General features: G+C 38.3%; 1 long non-coding RNA gene across 3 annotated transcripts; it reads right to left on the bottom strand.

Annotated features, from left to right (window-relative positions):
- Positions 1 to 11,013: 11,013 nt before the first annotated feature.
- On the bottom strand, positions 11,014 to 17,255 carry LOC112168773. Of its 3 annotated transcripts, none has more exons than XR_002924411.2 (9): positions 16,315 to 17,255; positions 15,596 to 15,799; positions 13,466 to 13,599; positions 13,317 to 13,367; positions 12,686 to 12,757; positions 12,337 to 12,396; positions 11,775 to 11,846; positions 11,550 to 11,662; positions 11,014 to 11,443 (listed from the first exon to the last, which is right to left on the bottom strand). It is a non-coding gene; the product is annotated as an uncharacterized LOC112168773 (long non-coding RNA). The 3 variants fall into 3 exon arrangements; XR_002924412.2 differs by having other exon boundaries at positions 13,466 to 13,571; XR_002924410.2 differs by having other exon boundaries at positions 13,466 to 15,799.
- Between the last annotated feature and the right edge of the window lie 695 nt (positions 17,256 to 17,950).

Here is a 17,950-nt window from a genome sequence, read left to right as displayed (position 1 = left end):
AGCTAACCAGCTATCTGCTTGTAAGATATGGGAGGATAAATACTTGCTATAGATCATCATTGTTTTGTATGTTTGCTAATGATACAGAGAATTTAGTGACCAACCAGACCCATCAATTGCAGAAAGCTCGCGCACTAGCTAAGCTCTTATTGAGGAATAACACATGACGGTGGAAGTTTAATTCGATCTGATCGTATATAGCTAAGCTTAATTAGGTTGTATTTTTCATTTTTGTTTGATAGGACTAAGCTCTCGTAGTTGATCGAACTACTTGGGGCATGATCGAGTTGGTATTTTTTGTGAGAATATTATATACATCTTTTTCTTTTTTGGTGAATTATATTATATACGTCTTGCTGAAACTATAATGATTGAATTTACTGACCACAATTGTGTAGATTGTGACCAGCTTCTGCTTGGCGGACCCGCATAAAGTTTATACTTTCATGCACTTCCGATGCTAAAGGGCTTTTGATTTTAACTAAATTAGTCTTCCCTTGGAGGACACACACTTTGCTGGAAGTGCATCCTCTGATACTACTTGCTATTTTGCTAATACTCGGTACTCTCAGTTCATGCTCAACTGTGACACCTGACCCTCTTGAGGGGCCAATGGTCTTCCAACTTCATCAGCAGGATAATTGCCTACTTTTGGTAATGAAGTACACACATGCACACTCGTGTGTGTGGTGGACATGTATGTCATGTATGAATGAAAATTAGGTGTTATCTTCGCAAAGAGAATCTTGTATGTTGTCAAAATTGTCAAACAGAATTTGACTAATTGAGGATTAGGCAATCGTTCGGTTTGGGAGTGTTTTTTTTTTTTTTTAATAGAAGTCGATTGTTATTTAATAATCAACAGTCAATTAGCCATAGTTTACAAAACTTACTTAAAAAATCTGGTAAGAAAAATCTGTAAAACATATCCAAATTAAAACAAGCTAATTAACATCATTGGAACACTCACAATTAAACAAGTCTATCAAAGAATGACAAAGTTTCGTCTCCTAAGGAAATAAATCATTCAACTAGTCCTCATTTGTCAATCACGCAATTGTAATACAAAGAATAGACTAAAAAGATCATAGAAGACCCAATGGTTAGGTTTGAAGAGTGTTGATGAACGTAATTGTTTCTAATTAAGTTTATTAACCAACAAAGCAGTCAACATATATTCATTCTCGTCTATTTGTATTATTTTTCTTAAATGTGTAGTGACTTGGTAAATGTATTAATTAATAGATAATTGTTTCTAATTAAGTTTATTAACCAACAAAGAAGTCAACATATACTCATTCTCGTCTATTTTTATTATTTTTCTTAAATGTGTAGTGGTATGATAAATGTATTAATTAGTAGTTACTCAAGAAAAACTTAGGCATAGACATGAGGTGTCCAACGCTTGAGAGACTTACAGAGGCTAAAGCAAAGTACTTCGAATACTGACAAGAGTATCAGACAACCAAGCACAATGAGACTTCTTCATCTGGATTTCCTTTGCCTAGTGACCTAGTGTTGGGTTAGGTTTAGAAAAGATTTGAGAACTGCAAATGGATTTGGCAAACTCCCTCCATTGACCATGTGGACACATATCCACTCAACCAAATTAGTGAAAATAACTTAGACCTAGCTAATCCGAAGCCGTGACATTAGACCTAAATCACTTTATTAGAGTAATGATTTAAAGCGCGGGATTAGTTTAAGAGAGATGCTTCATTCCCAGCTTTAACCCTTTAAATATTCTCTATCCTATGACGACATCGTTTAATCGTGAAGCTGCACGAAGATTCTGCTATCCACCTAGGTGAGGGTCACCTGGTGACGTGGCAGAATGACAGCCGCATATTGGTATGGCTAGGCTAAAGGTCTGACCCAATCTGACCCAATCTGACTAACGTTCAACTCTCCGTTACCGTGCTCATACAAACGGGTTTGAAGAAACAAAAAAAGGTAACTCCCTATTGAGAGAGGTCCCGGGTAAAAAGTGGGTAATATGCCAACGCCAAGAAAGAATGGAATAGCTCTGGAGCCGCTGGTATTGTTCCCCTTCTTCACCGTCCCCGTGCTCGGATACAAGGTCCCCAAAGCCGAAAATTCAGCTCTATCATTCATTGAGGTAGAAACGAGGGGGTAAATGGCCTTAGTTCATTGAGGTAGAAAGGAGTAGAGGTACCTCCCTCTGGTATGCTCCCCAAAGCCATATCGCCGATCATGGGATCGCTTAATCCTACTCGCCTCCGCCCAAAAACCAAGATTGGATTCACAAAAAACAAGATTGGGAGGTCATCAACCAAGCCTGGAGCTGATTCCAAGCAGAAATCTGTTCACACTGTCACAAAAAACTGAGATACCCATCTTAAGTTTGATTGCTTTTTACCTTGAATTTGTGTTTTTTGATTGGTTTTCCAATTGGGTCAATTGGGTTTTTGAGTTGCAGTAGTAAATAAGATTAGTTGATGTAGGATTAGGGATATCTGGAAAAATTTGTTGTGATATATGGGGTATTTGAGTTGGGTTCTGGTTTTGGATGTGCTTTTTACCTTGAATTTATGTTCTTTGATTGGTTTTCCAATTGGGTCAATAGGGTTTTTGAGTTGCAGTAGTCAATTGGGTCAATCTTGGAGAGTAAATTTTCAAGAAACTTTGGGGAGTTCTTGCTAATATGCTATTTATCAGTGAAGCCGAAGCTTCGAGTACAATGCAGGTAATCGAAAAGGGCCTCCTGACCTTCATTTCTAGCAGTTCCAGAAACCCGGTTAGCAAAAGGAGAAGTGGTGACCACTTGAGTTGAATCAGAAGTGATGAACAGAATCGTGTGTAGGACGCGATCTTGGTGATGATTTCTCCGGGCTTCGATGTCAGCGACGGGAAAATCCATACAGGTTGACTGGGTGGAGATCTGGTATAATATGTTATACTGTTCGTGGGCAAGGTTTCGTGGCAGTAGGAGGTTAATATCCAGATACTTGCGATGAGGTGAAGCTCCGATCGTCAGTTTCGGTGGTTCTGCGTTCCTTGCAAAACTCGAAATGGGCTTGGACTTGGTGGTACTTGGGCCTGGCCGTTTGCCATGGGCTTGGGTTTTTTGTTTTTACTTATTTTGTACGCATTTTTATTTTTTATGAATGGTTTTGTGATAAATTATTTTTAATAAACTACACTTTGTTATCTCAAATTTGTCCATGACATAAAATTAAAATGGCAAAAAAAAAAATATAGAAAAATTATAAAATTAAGCTCTCTAAGTAACAGTAGGAATTATTTTTTATAGATTTTGTATATAAGTTACAAAGCTAGAGCTTATGCGTGATAGTCATGAACAAGGCCAGATGGATTGGAAACTTGTGTTTTATTGTTAGTTATATAAATTTTGGTTGATTGAGTGGATCGATTTTGAAATGAAGCCAAAAGCCGTTAATAGTTTTTACTATGAGTCAGCGCTTTGTACAAGCAAACTTCCCTAAAGGGAGGGGCACCATCCAAGGGCAAACGTCTCGGAATTTTTACAGAAATTGATAGATCCCTTACCCACGAGAGTGTGGGAGCTGAAAGATCGAAAAAAGTGAATTGTCAAGGACAAGTTAGAGCATATTTATTTTATGTTCTATTTAGGATATCAAGTTGACCGCGTAGATCGAGATCCAACCGAAAGCGGAAATCGCTGAAATTTCTACCACTACCATATATTCTTATGCGGACAACATCCAGCGGTGCATTTGAAAAAAATCTATTTCGTCCCCCATTTTGCTCATGGAGGGTAACAAGCGTTATACTACATTACTAGGCATATAAAGACTATTTGCTATTGAAAAATTCTGAAATGAAAATAGATCATTCTGAAAATTCCCATATGTTTATACAATAGTGATAGGTATTGTGTAAAAAAATTAGGCCGATCCGCTGTGAATAAGGCACCCGACGGAGTGGTCAACGCTTTGCACAAGCAAACTTCCCTAAGAGAAGCGGCACCATGTGCTGACAAACGTCCTGGAATTTTTACATTCGTAAGTAGACCCCCTACCCACGAGAGTGTGGGAGTTGAAAGATCGAAAAAAATGAATTGCCAAGGACCGGTTATGAGCATATTTATTTTATATTCTATTTAGGGTATCGAGTTGACCGGGTAGATCGAGGTCCAACCGAAAGCAGAAATCGTCGAAATTTCTACCACTACCATATATTTGGATGCGGAAAACATCCAGCGGTGCATTTGAAAAAATTCCATTTCCTCCCCCATTTTGGTCATGGAAGGTAACAAGCCTAATAAACAAGTTATACTACATCACTAGGCGTATAAGGATTATGTGCGATCCAAAAATTCTGAAATGGGAATTGATCAATCCAAAAATTCTCATATGTTTATACAATAATGATAGGTATTGTGTAAAAAAATTAGGCCAATTCACAGTGAATAAGGCACCCAACGGAGCGGTCAACTCTTTGCACAAGCAAATTTCCCTAAGGGAAGGGGCACCATGCGCGGACAAACGTCCAGAAATTTTGACATCGGTAAGTAGACCCCCTACCCACGAGAGTGTGGGAGCTGAAAGATCGAAAAAATTAAATTGCCAAGGATCGGTTACGAGCATATTTGTTTTATGTTCTATTTAGGGTATCGAGTTGACCCGGTAGATCGAGGTCCAACCGAAGACGAAAATCGCTTAAATTTCTACCACTAACATATATTTGTATGCGGACGACATCCAACGGTGAATTTTAAAAAAAATTCATTGTGTCCCCCATTTTGCTCATGGAGGGTAACAAGCCTATAAACAAGTTATATTATATTACTAGGCATATAAGGATTATGTGCGATCCAAAAATTCTGAAATGGAAATCGATCAATCCAAAAATTCCCATATGTTTATAAAACAGTGATAGGTATTGTGTAAAAAAATTAGGCCAATCCGCCGTGAATAAGGCACCCAACGGAGCGGTCAACGCTTTGCACAAGCAAATTTCCCTAAGGGGAGGGGCACCATGTGCGGACAAACGTTCTAAAATTTTGACATCCATAAGTAGACCCCCTACCCACGAGAGTGTGGGAGCTGAAAGATCGAAAAAAATAAATTGCCAAGGACCGGTTACGAGCATATTTGTTTTATGTTCTATTTAGGGTATCGAGTTGACCGGGTAGATCAAGGTCCAACCGAAGACGGAAATCGCTGAAATTTCTACCACTACCATATATTTGTATACGGACGACATCCAACGGTAAATTTTAAAAAAAATTCATTGTGTCCCCCATTTTGCTCATGGAGGGTAACAAGCCTATAAACAAGTTACATTATATTACTAGGCATATAAGGATTATGTGTGATCCAAAAATTATGAAATGGAAATCGATCAATCCAAAAATTCCCATATGTTTATAAAACAGTGATAGGTATTGTGTAAAAAATGAGGCCGATCCGCCATGAATAAGGCACCCAACGGAGCGGTCAACGCTTTGCACAAGCAAATTTCCCTAAGGGGAGGGGCACCATGCGCGGACAAACGTCCTAAAATTTTGACATCCGTAAGTAGACCCCCTACCCATGAGAGTGTGGGAGCTGAAAGATAGAAAAAATTGAATTTCCAAGGACCGGTTACGAGCATATTTGTTTTATGTTCTATTTAGGGTATCGAGTTGACCGGGTAGATCAAGGTCCAACCGAAGACGGAAATCGCTGAAATTTCTACCACTACCATATATTTGTATGCGGACGACATCCAACGGTGAATTTTAAAAAAAAATCATTGTGTCCCCATTTTGCTCATGGAGGGTAACAAGCCTATAAACAAGTTATATTACTAGGCATATAAGGATTATGTGCGATCCAAAAATTCTGAAATGGAAATCGATCAATCCGAAAATTCTCATATGTTTATAAAATAGTGATAGGTATTGTGTAAAAAAATGAGGCCGATCCGCCGTGAATAAGGCACCCAACGGAGCGGTCAACGCTTTGCACAAGCAAATTTCCCTAAGGGGAGGGACACCATGCGCGGACAAACGTCCTAAAATTTTGACATCTGTAAGTAGACCCCCTACCCATGAGAGTGTGGGAGCTGAAAGATCGAAAAAATTGAATTGCCAAGGACCGGTTACGAGCATATTTGTTTTATGTTCTATTTAGGGTATCGAGTTGACCGGGTAGATCGAGGTCCAACCGAAGACGGAAATCGCTGAAATTTCTACCACTACCATATATTTGTATGCGGACGACATCCAACGCTGAATTTAAAAAAAAATTCATTGTGTCCCCATTTTGCTCATGGAGGGTAACAAGCCTAATAAACAAGTAATACTACATTACTGGGCATATAAAGATTATGTGCAATCCAAGAATTCTGAAATGGAAATTGATCAATTTGAAAATTCCCATATGTTTATACAACAGTGATAGGTATTGTGTAGAAAAATTAGGCCAATCCACCGTAAATAAGGCACCAAACGGAGCGGTCAACGCTTTGCACAAGCATACTTCCCTAATGGCAGTGGCACCATGCGCAGACAACCGTTCCGGAATTTTGACATCCGTAAGTAGACCCCCTACCCACGAGAGTGTGGGAGCTGAAAGATCGAAAAAAGTGAATTGCTAAGGACCGGTTACGAGCATATTTATTTTATGTTTTATTTAGGGTATCCAGTTGACCGGGCAGATCGGGGCCCAATGGAAGGCGGAAATCACTGAAATTTCTACCACTACCATATATTTGTATAATGACAACATCTGACGGTGCATTTTAAAAAATTCTATTTCTTCCCCCATTTTGCTCATGGAGAGTAACAAGCCTAATAAACAAGTTATACTACATTACTAGGCATATAAGGATTATGTGCGATCTAAAAAATTTTGAAATGAAAATCGATCAATACGAAAATTTCCATATGTTTATACAAAAGTGATAGGTATTGTGTAAAAAAATTAGAGTGATTTGCCGTGAATAAGGCACCCAGCAGAGCGGTCAACGCTTTGCACAAGCAAACTTCCCTAAGGGGAGTGGCACCATGCGTGGGCAAACGTTCCGGAATTTTGACATCCGTAAGTAGACCCCCTACCCACGAGAGTGTGGGAGCTGAAAGATTGAAAAAAGTGAATTGCCAAGGACCGGTTACGAGCATATTTTTTTTATGTTCTATTTAGGGTATCGAGTTGACCCGGTAGATCGAGGTCTAACCGAAAGTGGAAATCGTTGAAATTTCTACCACTATCATATATTTGTATGCAGACAACATCCAACGGTGCATTTTAAAAAAATTCCATTTCATCCCCCATTTTGCTCATGGAGGGTAACAAGCCTAATAAACAAGTTATACTACATTACTAGGCATATAAAGATTATGTGCAATCAAAAAATTATGAAATAGAAATCGATCAATTTGAAAATTCCCATATGTTTATACAACAGTGATAGGTATTGTGTAAAAAAATTAGGCTGATCCGCCGTGAATAAGACACCCAACAAAGCGGTCAATGCTTTGCACAAGCAAACTTCCCTAAGGGTAGCGACACCATGCGCAGACAACCGTCCTGGAATTTTTACATCCGTAAGTAGACCCTCTACCTACGAGAATGTGGGAGCTCAAAGATCGAAAAAATTGATTTGCCAAGGACTAGTTACGAGCATATTTATTTTATGTTCTAATTAGGGTATCGAGTTGACCGTGTAGATCGATGCCTAACCGAAGGCGGAAATGGCCGGAATTCCTACCACTACCATATATTCGCATGCAGACAACATCCGACGGTGCATTTAAAAAAATTTCATTTCCTCCCCCATTTTGCTTTTGGTGGGTAACAAGCCTAATTAACAAATTATACTACATTACTAGGCATATAAGGATTATGTGCGATCCAAAAATTTTGAAATGGAAATCGATCAATCCGAAAATTCCCTTATCTTGATAAAACAGTGATAGGTATTGTGTTAAAAAATGAGGCCGATCCGCCATGAATAAGTCACCCAATGGAGCGGTCAACGCTTTGCACACACAAACTTCCCCAAGGGGAGGGGCACTGTCCGCGAACAGAAATCCCGGAATTTTTACATCCGCAGGTAGACCCCCTACCCACGAGAGTGTGGGAGCTGAGAAATAAAAAAAAATGAATTTGCAAGGACCGGTTGCGAGCATATTTGTTTTATGTTCTAATTAGGGTATCGAGTTGACCGTGTAGATCGATGCCCAACCGAAGGCGGAAATGGCCGAAATTCCTACCACTACCATATATTCGTATGCGGACAACATCCAGCGGGGCATTTTAAAAAATTCATTTTCCTCCCCCATTTTGCTCATGGAGGGTTTTATTTTTGAATAACCTTAATAAACAAGTTATACTTAAATTGCTGTAAATGTTTGAGATGTACCATGTTTTTATTTTTAGTTTTATTTATATCGTTAGTAGTAAATTGGTATGACATATTTCTATTCGATTGTGGACACAAATCGTGCACTATTTAGCAATGATTAATGACTTATAAAAAGTTTATATTAATTTCTTAAAAAAAAATTTTAATAAATAAAACGGCGGCGTTTTTCAATTTTCAATTTTCATTCTTTCCCTCCAGCGGCCAATTTTACCTTTTATGTCCACTGGGATTTATAGAAACCAACCCTAGAAACTCAACACAGTCTCTCTCTCTCTTCCTCGGCTGCACACCTAATTATCTCCTCTTTCCTTTCCACTTCTCTCTGCCATCATCGAAGACCTCCATTTCCGGCCACCAATTCACAACACCGCCACTGCCAATCGATTATGGACCCAATTCCGATCAAAACCGAAGAAGATCACTGCTATCCACCTCCGCCAGCCTCATCACGCAGACGAAGCCGGACATCAAAATCCAGAAGTCTCGCCGTCGGCCGTACCTCGAAGGACCCTGCACGTTCTATCGCCGGAATCCTAGACCTTGGGTTTCTCCGGTCTTCCTTCTCCAAATCGAATAGAGCTTCAATACCTCCAAGAATGGAGTCGGTGCCTCTCCTTTTATCAAAACCAAGGGCCCGACTTTTGATTTCAATCAGAGCCGCCGCGGACGCCGCCAGATTATCCTCTTCGTTCTGGTAACCCATTCTCCCAAGCCTCTCATTCGTTAATAGGCTGAGTTTCAATTTCACTCTAATGGAGTTATTAATTTTGATTGTTGTTCTTGAATTTCGTACAAATTGAAATGTAAAGGGGAGCTTCTGGTCTTGATTTCGATTGATTTTTAAAGGGATGACGAGGAACTAAGGAGGACTGCATGAAGCAGCAGGTCATTGAGACTATTGTCTCAGCAGAAATGATACAAGGTATGAATTCCAAGCCTTTGAGTTGTGATTGTGTTTCTGTTGGGATATTGAGATTAATTAGATCTGTAATTTTGTGGTGTAATGAATATATGGAATTGATGTATAAAAGCGTTAGATTGATTGAATTTGGGATGTCTATGAATTTTATTAATACAGAATTGAAATGCTTTTGCAATTTGTTTCGGGTTTACCGTAGTTGAACTAAAATTTGCAGTCTTTCTTTATGTTTAAATATCAGCAAAGGGAACTGACAGAAGAAAATGGGTATTCCTAATCCAGCAGCGATTAAGCAGTTTCAATCGACAATAAAGGAAGGTAGAGTTTGAATAACCCATTTCAAATATGTAAATGTATCATCCTTTTGTTTGATCGAAATTCTCTGTTTTTTGTTCGTCTTTTTTGGCTTTTTAACTTTACAGTTGATGAGCTGCTGAAGAACACACTTGAGGTTAGACCCTATTTCTCTTTCAAGCTTGCTCGATTGGGCTCTTAAAGTTTTGAACTTTTGTGATGTGCGGCACTAAATAATGAAAGTATGAAACCCTTTACTTATTACAGTTTAATCATTTAGCTTTGTTTTTCTTTTTGGAAATTACTTATTGCTGAATCTTAAATCAGTTTTATGGACTTGATCTGGGTCCCTGATGTATTGGATTTTGGGCTTTTCGTCATATTTTGGGTTGTTAGATTGATTAGCATGAAGTTCATCTTCTAGGTTTCGAAGAGACTTGCTGTATTTATTTATCAACACTCGATCAATTTTCTGGCACTCTTCTTTCTGAGCTTGGTTATCTGGTCAATTGCGGACCTTGAAAGCCATCAAATCCTCCTTTTTTCTGAGTCTATTCTGTGGATAAATACATGCTGCATGTTGCTAATGCAGAAACTTGTTCTATTTTCAGGCTTTATAGGAAGTGCAATGAAACATTCAGAAGACTGGAGGGGAAAGATTAGAAATGCTCAAGCTTCAATCAAATGTTATACGAGCACTTAAATGCAGCTCAAGACGTAATTTCTACTTTCTGAATTTATACAAAAACTATGAAAAATTAATAAGTGTGACGTTAACTTTGAAGCATGGATGGTTGAAATGAAAGGCATAACTTATCACAACAGTAAACATGGTAATCAGACTACAGTTAAAAACTGTATTTTGATTCATTTGTTGGTAGTGCGGTCACGTTTCCGAATTTGTTATGTGTTTGACTCTAAACAAAACCCCAAACTCCAAATTTCTGTTATGTTTTAGTTGTGTTATTGTTGTTCTACTCTGATTGTAAAGAATTGCTCTTGGGCTTCACATATGATAGTCGTCATAATTCTGTCTTAATCTTAATTCTAGGTTTGCCATGTTGTGGTGCACACTCATGTGATGTATATTCTGGGTTAAATATTGACAATTGGATGGTGCTACAGGACAACATAACAATGTATGTACAAGCTCTAGAGGAAGATTGAGAAATTCGTGTTTTTGTTTGTGTCATAAATCATAATTAACTTGGCAAACAATTGAGAGTTTTGGTATGATAATATCAGCTATGGTTCTCGGGGTTTCAGAAAAAGGTCTATTAAGGCAATTGGTTTAGGTATGAAGTATCCCAGTATCAATGCATAGGATGCTATCCTTAATTGGCCAAGGATTCATCAAAATGAAGAGGAACTTGGGGCACAAAGAGGAATACAAATTCAAGAATGTACCAATCTTGACCATCATTCCAGATATGAGTACATAATTTCAAAGGGAATCCAAAATTTTTACTACTCTGAATAAAGAATAACCCAAGGCGAATCAACATGCTACAAAAGAAATGTGTTTGATTATGTTGCAATAAGAACACCCTCCATTACACTATTAAATTAACAAATTTAAACCTATAAAGCTATACGACTGCCTTCTCTAGGCATAGTTTGTTGAAATCCCTTCTTTCCTATCTGCAGTGTACTATAATGGGAACAAAGCTACTTCACCTACGGGTAAGACGCTTAGAATAAATTCTCAATCACAGATATGGTTTTTCCTTGATCTTCATACTCTACATTGTGCAGGCTGCAAACATCTCATGGATATGAATCCAATGTCTTTTAAACCATCTCCCTGCATCTGGTTTTACTTTGATCCACCACCTCAAAGCAAATCAAATCATACACCAACACAAATGGCTCCTGTAACAAAAAAAACACCTAAAGAAGTAAATCAACTGAATCAGCACAGGCTGGCACAAAATTTTATATAGTAACTTGTGTATGTGTGTGAGGGAGAGAGACAGACCTGCTGTCCAAGAGGAGCAGCAAAACTTGGCGTCATTAAGATGTTTAACATCAAGCCCAATTAACCAAGATCCGACACAGACATCATCATGTGCATAGGTACGGAGAATATCTCTGCAGAACAACTCACAGAATTCAAGTTAGTGCTCTGCATAGTGATAAATGAAGGGACCAGTTTATTGAAAAGAATTCAGACCAAAAATATTCTAGCGGAAGGAAGACTCACCTATTTATTCGAACAAAATTGGCCAGACCTTGAGAAATGTCATACATCTCACATGAAGCATGGCGAAAATATCTGTTGGATGCAGAAACATAATTTCAGTAAACCATCTTTGATGTCAGCCGCATATAGACTTTTATGCGTATGCAAAACCCCATATACAACACTATCACTTAAATCTCATATAATCCAGCTTGCTGAAATTGCAGTTCTCCAGAAAAATCTTACCATCATTAATCTTAATCATGAATATACTTAGCAACTACATATGGATATGCACATATGCATATACACCATTAACAACATGTACAGTCACAAAAACCCCGTATCAAACTCACAATTCTACAGAAAAGTAACCATACCTTTGATGCCAGTCATGACCATAATATGCTCACACACAAACAGATTCCACCAAGACCCAAAATTAAGAACATGTAAGAAATATAAACAAAAGCTTCACCCCATGTAAGTTTGGTTAAGAAAACAGACTTTTCTGCATAACATCTTGAAATGAGAGTTCATATAGAAACCCAGATGCATATATACATACAGACATAGTACTCACCAATTACATCAATTCTTTTTTGTAGTGCTTGTTCCTTGATGAAACTAATGATGATAGGAGCTGTAGACAAATAAATGAACACAAGTTTTAGTGAACAGAAGAGAAAGAAAACAGAACTAAAAACAAATCTTTCTAACAAACACAAAATGGTTCAACTTATAAACATGCATTTCAAAAATACTATCAGCCATTGACAAAACATAAACCTGGTAAGAAAATATTGGCTAATAGGAACTCAGCATAACAACTCACCAGAATTCAAGTTAGTGCTCTGCACAGTGAAAAATGAAGGAACCAGTTTATCGGGAAGAATTCAGACTAAAAATAGTTTAGCAGAAGGAAGACTCACCAATTTATTCAAACAAATTTGGGCAGACCTTGAGAAATGACATACATCTCACCTGAAGCTTGGCGAAAATATCTGTTGGATGCAGAAACATAATTTCAGTATAACATCTTCAACATTAGGCATGAAATGCAAGGCTGTAAATCTGTGACTCATACCATTAGATTAGGCATATATTATGTCAAGATGTGATTATTATATGTAGTTGGCAGGATCTCCGAAGATTTAACAAACCCAGAGTGGTTCCTGAACTTGATAAAATTTTGTTGGTTGTTCTTGCTATGAGAATACAGAAAACAGATATGTATAAAACTGTCTAAAATGGGATGAATGTGCATGAACCTCCAAGAGCTTGCATATCTCATGAAGCTATGCAAAATGAAACCTATTACCAAGAAAATTTACAAAGACCATTTCTACGGAAACTGCATATCTTCCAACTAATACATCGGATGTTCTACTAATCTACTCAACAAGATGTAACTAATAATTTATAGCTTTTATGAATTTCAGAACAAGTGAATTGCTCCCATTTGTTAAACATTTGATTATAATTCTTTGATAAGAAGTTACAAGTAATCAGGATATAATCTACTTTCAATTAAATGATGAAATATGTTGAAGTACAACTTACAATTTTTTATCACCAACCTTCCACCGTTCTGGTTCATACCACTTTTGACTCCTGTCAAAACACCAGCAAGCAGTAATATGAGACATAAAAAGATCATGAAATTCTTATGATTGTTAACACTTGTTTCTGAAGTTCTAGACTATACTCACGGCTCAGAGAAAACTTTGCTTGACTTCATGCACCCAATATAAACACGAGGCATTTGTCTAAATGAGTTGCAAGTGTATCTCCCAGAACTTCTGTGCAAAACAAAAACTACAAAAAGAAGATCATAAGGAGCCATCTGCAGTGTAAATATATGCCAATGAGAAAGATTGAAGGGGGAAGGGGGCTCTTAACGCAATTCACTCAGAGAGATTGAAGGGGGCTGTAGTGTATTATCTCCTTTCAGTTTGATAAAGCCAAACTGGATTTGTTTGAGAAGTTTCTAGTTATTCAAAGAACAAATTAAGTACAGCCCCTTTTACAAGACCATTGTTCAGATTCACAAGCATTTGGTTAAGCAAGTGAAGCCAACCATTGGCATCCCCAGCAAGCAAGTCTTGAACAAATGCTACTGATGACTCACATCAACCAGGTCAAGGAGAATTCGGATACCATTTGATGTTCTAACTTTCCGGAGTCTGGTTGTTACTTCATGTACTTTTTGTTTCTTTAGAGCCTCTCTAGTATACCTCCATATTTACATATGTTGCACAACTTTTCAAATGAATATACTTGTCTCACAACATTTTAAAGTACAAAAACAATTCAAGAGAAATAGTTCCCCTTTACAGGCATTAAGCAGGGTATTGTGGGCTCAGAGTCTTTGCTGATAGAGCAGAACTGAATACAAGCAGATGTAGGAAATATGTGTCCCTCTAGCACATAACAAGCTTTAAATAATTCCAATTGCATTTTTCAACTGAAACTATAATTCGCAATTCTTAGAGGAATGTATTCATTTTGAAGATAATAATAGTATACGGCTTATACGATATCCAAATGAACGGAAGCTAATGCAAGAATGTTTTTTAATATCAAATAATATATCAGAGTATGCTTAATCAGAAATTCAAGTAACAAAACCAAGAAAAGCACTCTATAGCCAGAAAATCCACAATTCTGAGATATAAGGGATTGTATTAGAAAATAGGACAGGTATGCATGAGTTCCTATCACTGAGAAATTATTGGAATTCTATGACAGCATACAAAAGTGGCACTTATTATCTGCTTATAACATAATTCATTCTTTTAAGGGATACAAAGGTGGGGATTCTAGACAGACATTCATCAATTTAGAGAATTCTAAAATAGAAACAATCAATGTCTAAGCCACTCGTAAGAATAATGAGCTGTCAATTGACCTCCAGAATCTATGGAACTACAAATGGTTTGGCCTTTAGTTTTCTACGTGAAAAATGTCATGAACCACGTAATAATGAAAAGAAGAATGACATCCCCGGCCAATGGCAGTAAAGATTTCATTGAGAAATCTGTTCCAATATAAACCCACCAAGCAAGGAAAAGTTTTGCAACAACAGAAGGGAGAGAATTAACTTGCAATAAATCTGAGCTAAAAGGAAAAAAAAAGAAGTGAAAATATACTTTGCAAATCATAAGTTTAGCATCCATAATATATCTACTATAGGATCCAAGTTTTCACGTTCTTTTATAGATCCAGTAAAAATTTGCATTGAATTTAAATCGCATCTAATAACTAATTCACCAGATTCCAGTCATTTTGTTTCCTACCTATGAAAGCCTAATAACAATTTTCGGATGACTGCTGCTACATAACAAATAAATCCCCAGTACCATGAGATACATCTTTCAAAACCATATTCACAGTACTTTCTTCATAGCCTCAATAAATATGGCATCTATCACTGTGTGAAACACAAGTTTGCATTCATCTGGCATAACAAATCAAGAAATATGTTCACGTCTGGAACCCTACAAGACAATAACGCATGTGAGATGCACTAGTGCTTAGCAGTCATATGGTGTTCATGCTGATTTTGGAGACAGATGCTATAATTGTTCAATAATCCAATCAGATTGATCCTTTGTGACTAGGGTAGCCTATCAGTCACCGCTCCTCTCGTGAAGTCTCGATTGACAATACCTCTACACTTGTGGTAACCAATAAGAAAAAGAGCCTTAGATATAGTCTCCTAATAATACACCAACTATTATCTTGTTCAAGCCACCAAGAATGTCAGCTTCTTAGACACTCTTATTTCTCTTCACAAGTGTCATTACAGATAAATAAATTAGCCACTGATATCAATGTACCTGCACACGAGGGTTTTGAAAATCATCCATGGCAACAGCTAATGCCGGAAGCACCCGTTGATGATATTGAACTTGCAGGTCTGGGCCCAAATCAGTAGACAGCTGTCCAATCACATTAATAGCTGCCCACCTTACACGAGGATGAGGATCTTGAAACGAGTTCAAGACCATTGCCACCACTAGCTCCAAATTTTTTATCATTACCTGGAGCAAAATTAAATGGAATAAACTAAGAATAAGGTAACTTGAATCCATTTGACTATAGGAAGAGGTATAATGCACAAAAATACTTTGCAGGTGAACTTGTGTTGTTGTTGAGATAAAGTCGTAATCTGTCAGTTTGTGTGCGCACATTATACATACAGGACAATCAACTCACATTCAAATGAAAATGTTTCATATATGTCCAGCGTGTTACTACAAGTGGAGAAGTATATATAAAAAAAACACACTTAGATTACTGTTCCCATTATAATTCTACCTAGTTGTCATCATGTTGACAGAATAACATCATATGTGAAACACAATGGGGCTTTTATCACCAAGCCATATAATACAGAAAACAAGCATTGCTACAAGTAGTGAAATATGCAAACATCTAAAAGCTGATGAGGTAACAACTATTCCTATCTTGATCCACTAACAAGAAGCCATGGGGAGTGACAATTAGTTTCCAGACGGTGCAGGATTCAATAACAAAATAAGGGCAAAATTGATACCTTAGAACAACCCTCAGCAATCTATGCAAGGGCAATCAATGCTGCATGGTGTTTCTGCCACTCGGAGTCAGCCAAATAGGCAAGCAACTGCTCGGACGCGATGGGAACAATGGTATTCCCACCCAAGGAAATGGCAAGCCTATCCAAACACTCCTGCCCAACACTGTAATTACCACTCACCAGCATCCTCATCTTCAGTCTCCGCGGTATGCCATGAGGGATCATCCTCAATATCCAAAACCATCTTCATCAAAATGGCAAACAACCTACTAATAAACTGCGGCAACTTCCTCATCATCCCCGGGGCTCCATCGCTGGCCTCGGCTAGAGTGATTACAAACTCTATGGCCAAGTGTCTGGTCCCTTCTTCCAAGGACTCAGCTTCAGCAACATGCAGCATAGAACCAACCACCTCCAAAATCTGCCTCCTGAGGAACCTTGGCTCGGTCCCAGCCAATTCGATGAACAACTCGAGTGCCTCCTGTGCCGTGGCCTCGTTCCCGTTGTTCAAAGACTCCATGAATGTCCTCATCATCGCCGGAAATAGGTCCTGAAACCTATCCCTATCTCCGGAACATGAACGGGAGGAGCTCCGGCCAGCCGTTGTCCGGCAAGATTTCGGAGGCGAGCTCGGAGATGGTGTCGCAGAGCTTCTTGGAAATCGATTTGACTCGCGTTGAATACAGGACAGGAGAATCGATTTGAGGCTGGACTGCGTCGTCGGGGAGAGCCTGGGTCAGATATAGGAGTCGTCGCGGGTGAGCTGCCTGCGGAGGAGAATGGCGGACATGGCCCGGGCCTCCTGCGCCGGAGAGAATTGGAGGAGGTGAGCGAGTTTGAGTGAGAGCAAGTCAGGATCGGTCTGCTTGCAGAGACTGAAGAGGAGCTCGGCCTGGGATCGCTGCTCGTTGGCGGAGGCCATCGGTGGGAGATTAGGTTTTCTAAATTGAAAACTGAGAACAGTCCTTTCTGAAACTCATATATGTCAAAACAATGAGACTGGTAAAAAAAAAAAAAATTACCGAGTCAAACACGCGTTTTTTGGTTTGCCACTGTTCTGTCAGCGCTTGTACCCCACGCGCTGTTAACAGACAGCAGGTGACCCTCACCTAGGTGGATAGCAGAAGCTCCGGAAGCTGCAAGGTTGATAATTATTTACTAGGCTTATGCGGGACTTCACCCACTAGCTCACCAAGTTTGGGGACTTTAGGCCTGCATGAGCTTTGAGCCTTTGACTAGTCATAGTCACCATAGAAATCTTTAAAAAAAGCCAAATTCCCAAAGCCCGAGGAATGAATGACATCGAATGTTATAGAAAGTTTAATTTATAAAAATTAAATTAGTTCGTCCAAATGACTTTTTGAATAATTATAATTTCAAAATTCATTTAGTAAATATTCCAATTAATAATCTAATCAATATGCACGCGTTTGTATTTGCATATAGTGCATATAAAAGAAGATATACATAGCTAGGTCAATTCTTCGGTATCCTTGTATGCAAGGACTGCATAACTGAAGATCATATTTTTACACTGTTGGGCGGATGACGGTTTATTGTATATATGGATTAAATTTTGATGCTTTAAGTCTTTAACTAATCTATTTTTGTAGTTATTTGTAGCTATAACTTCCGA

The sequence above is a fragment of the Rosa chinensis genome, chromosome 6, assembly GCF_002994745.2.
Source record: "Rosa chinensis cultivar Old Blush chromosome 6, RchiOBHm-V2, whole genome shotgun sequence".
NCBI lineage: Eukaryota > Viridiplantae > Streptophyta > Magnoliopsida > Rosales > Rosaceae > Rosa > Rosa chinensis.
This window is presented reverse-complemented; position numbering and strand designations above follow the sequence as displayed.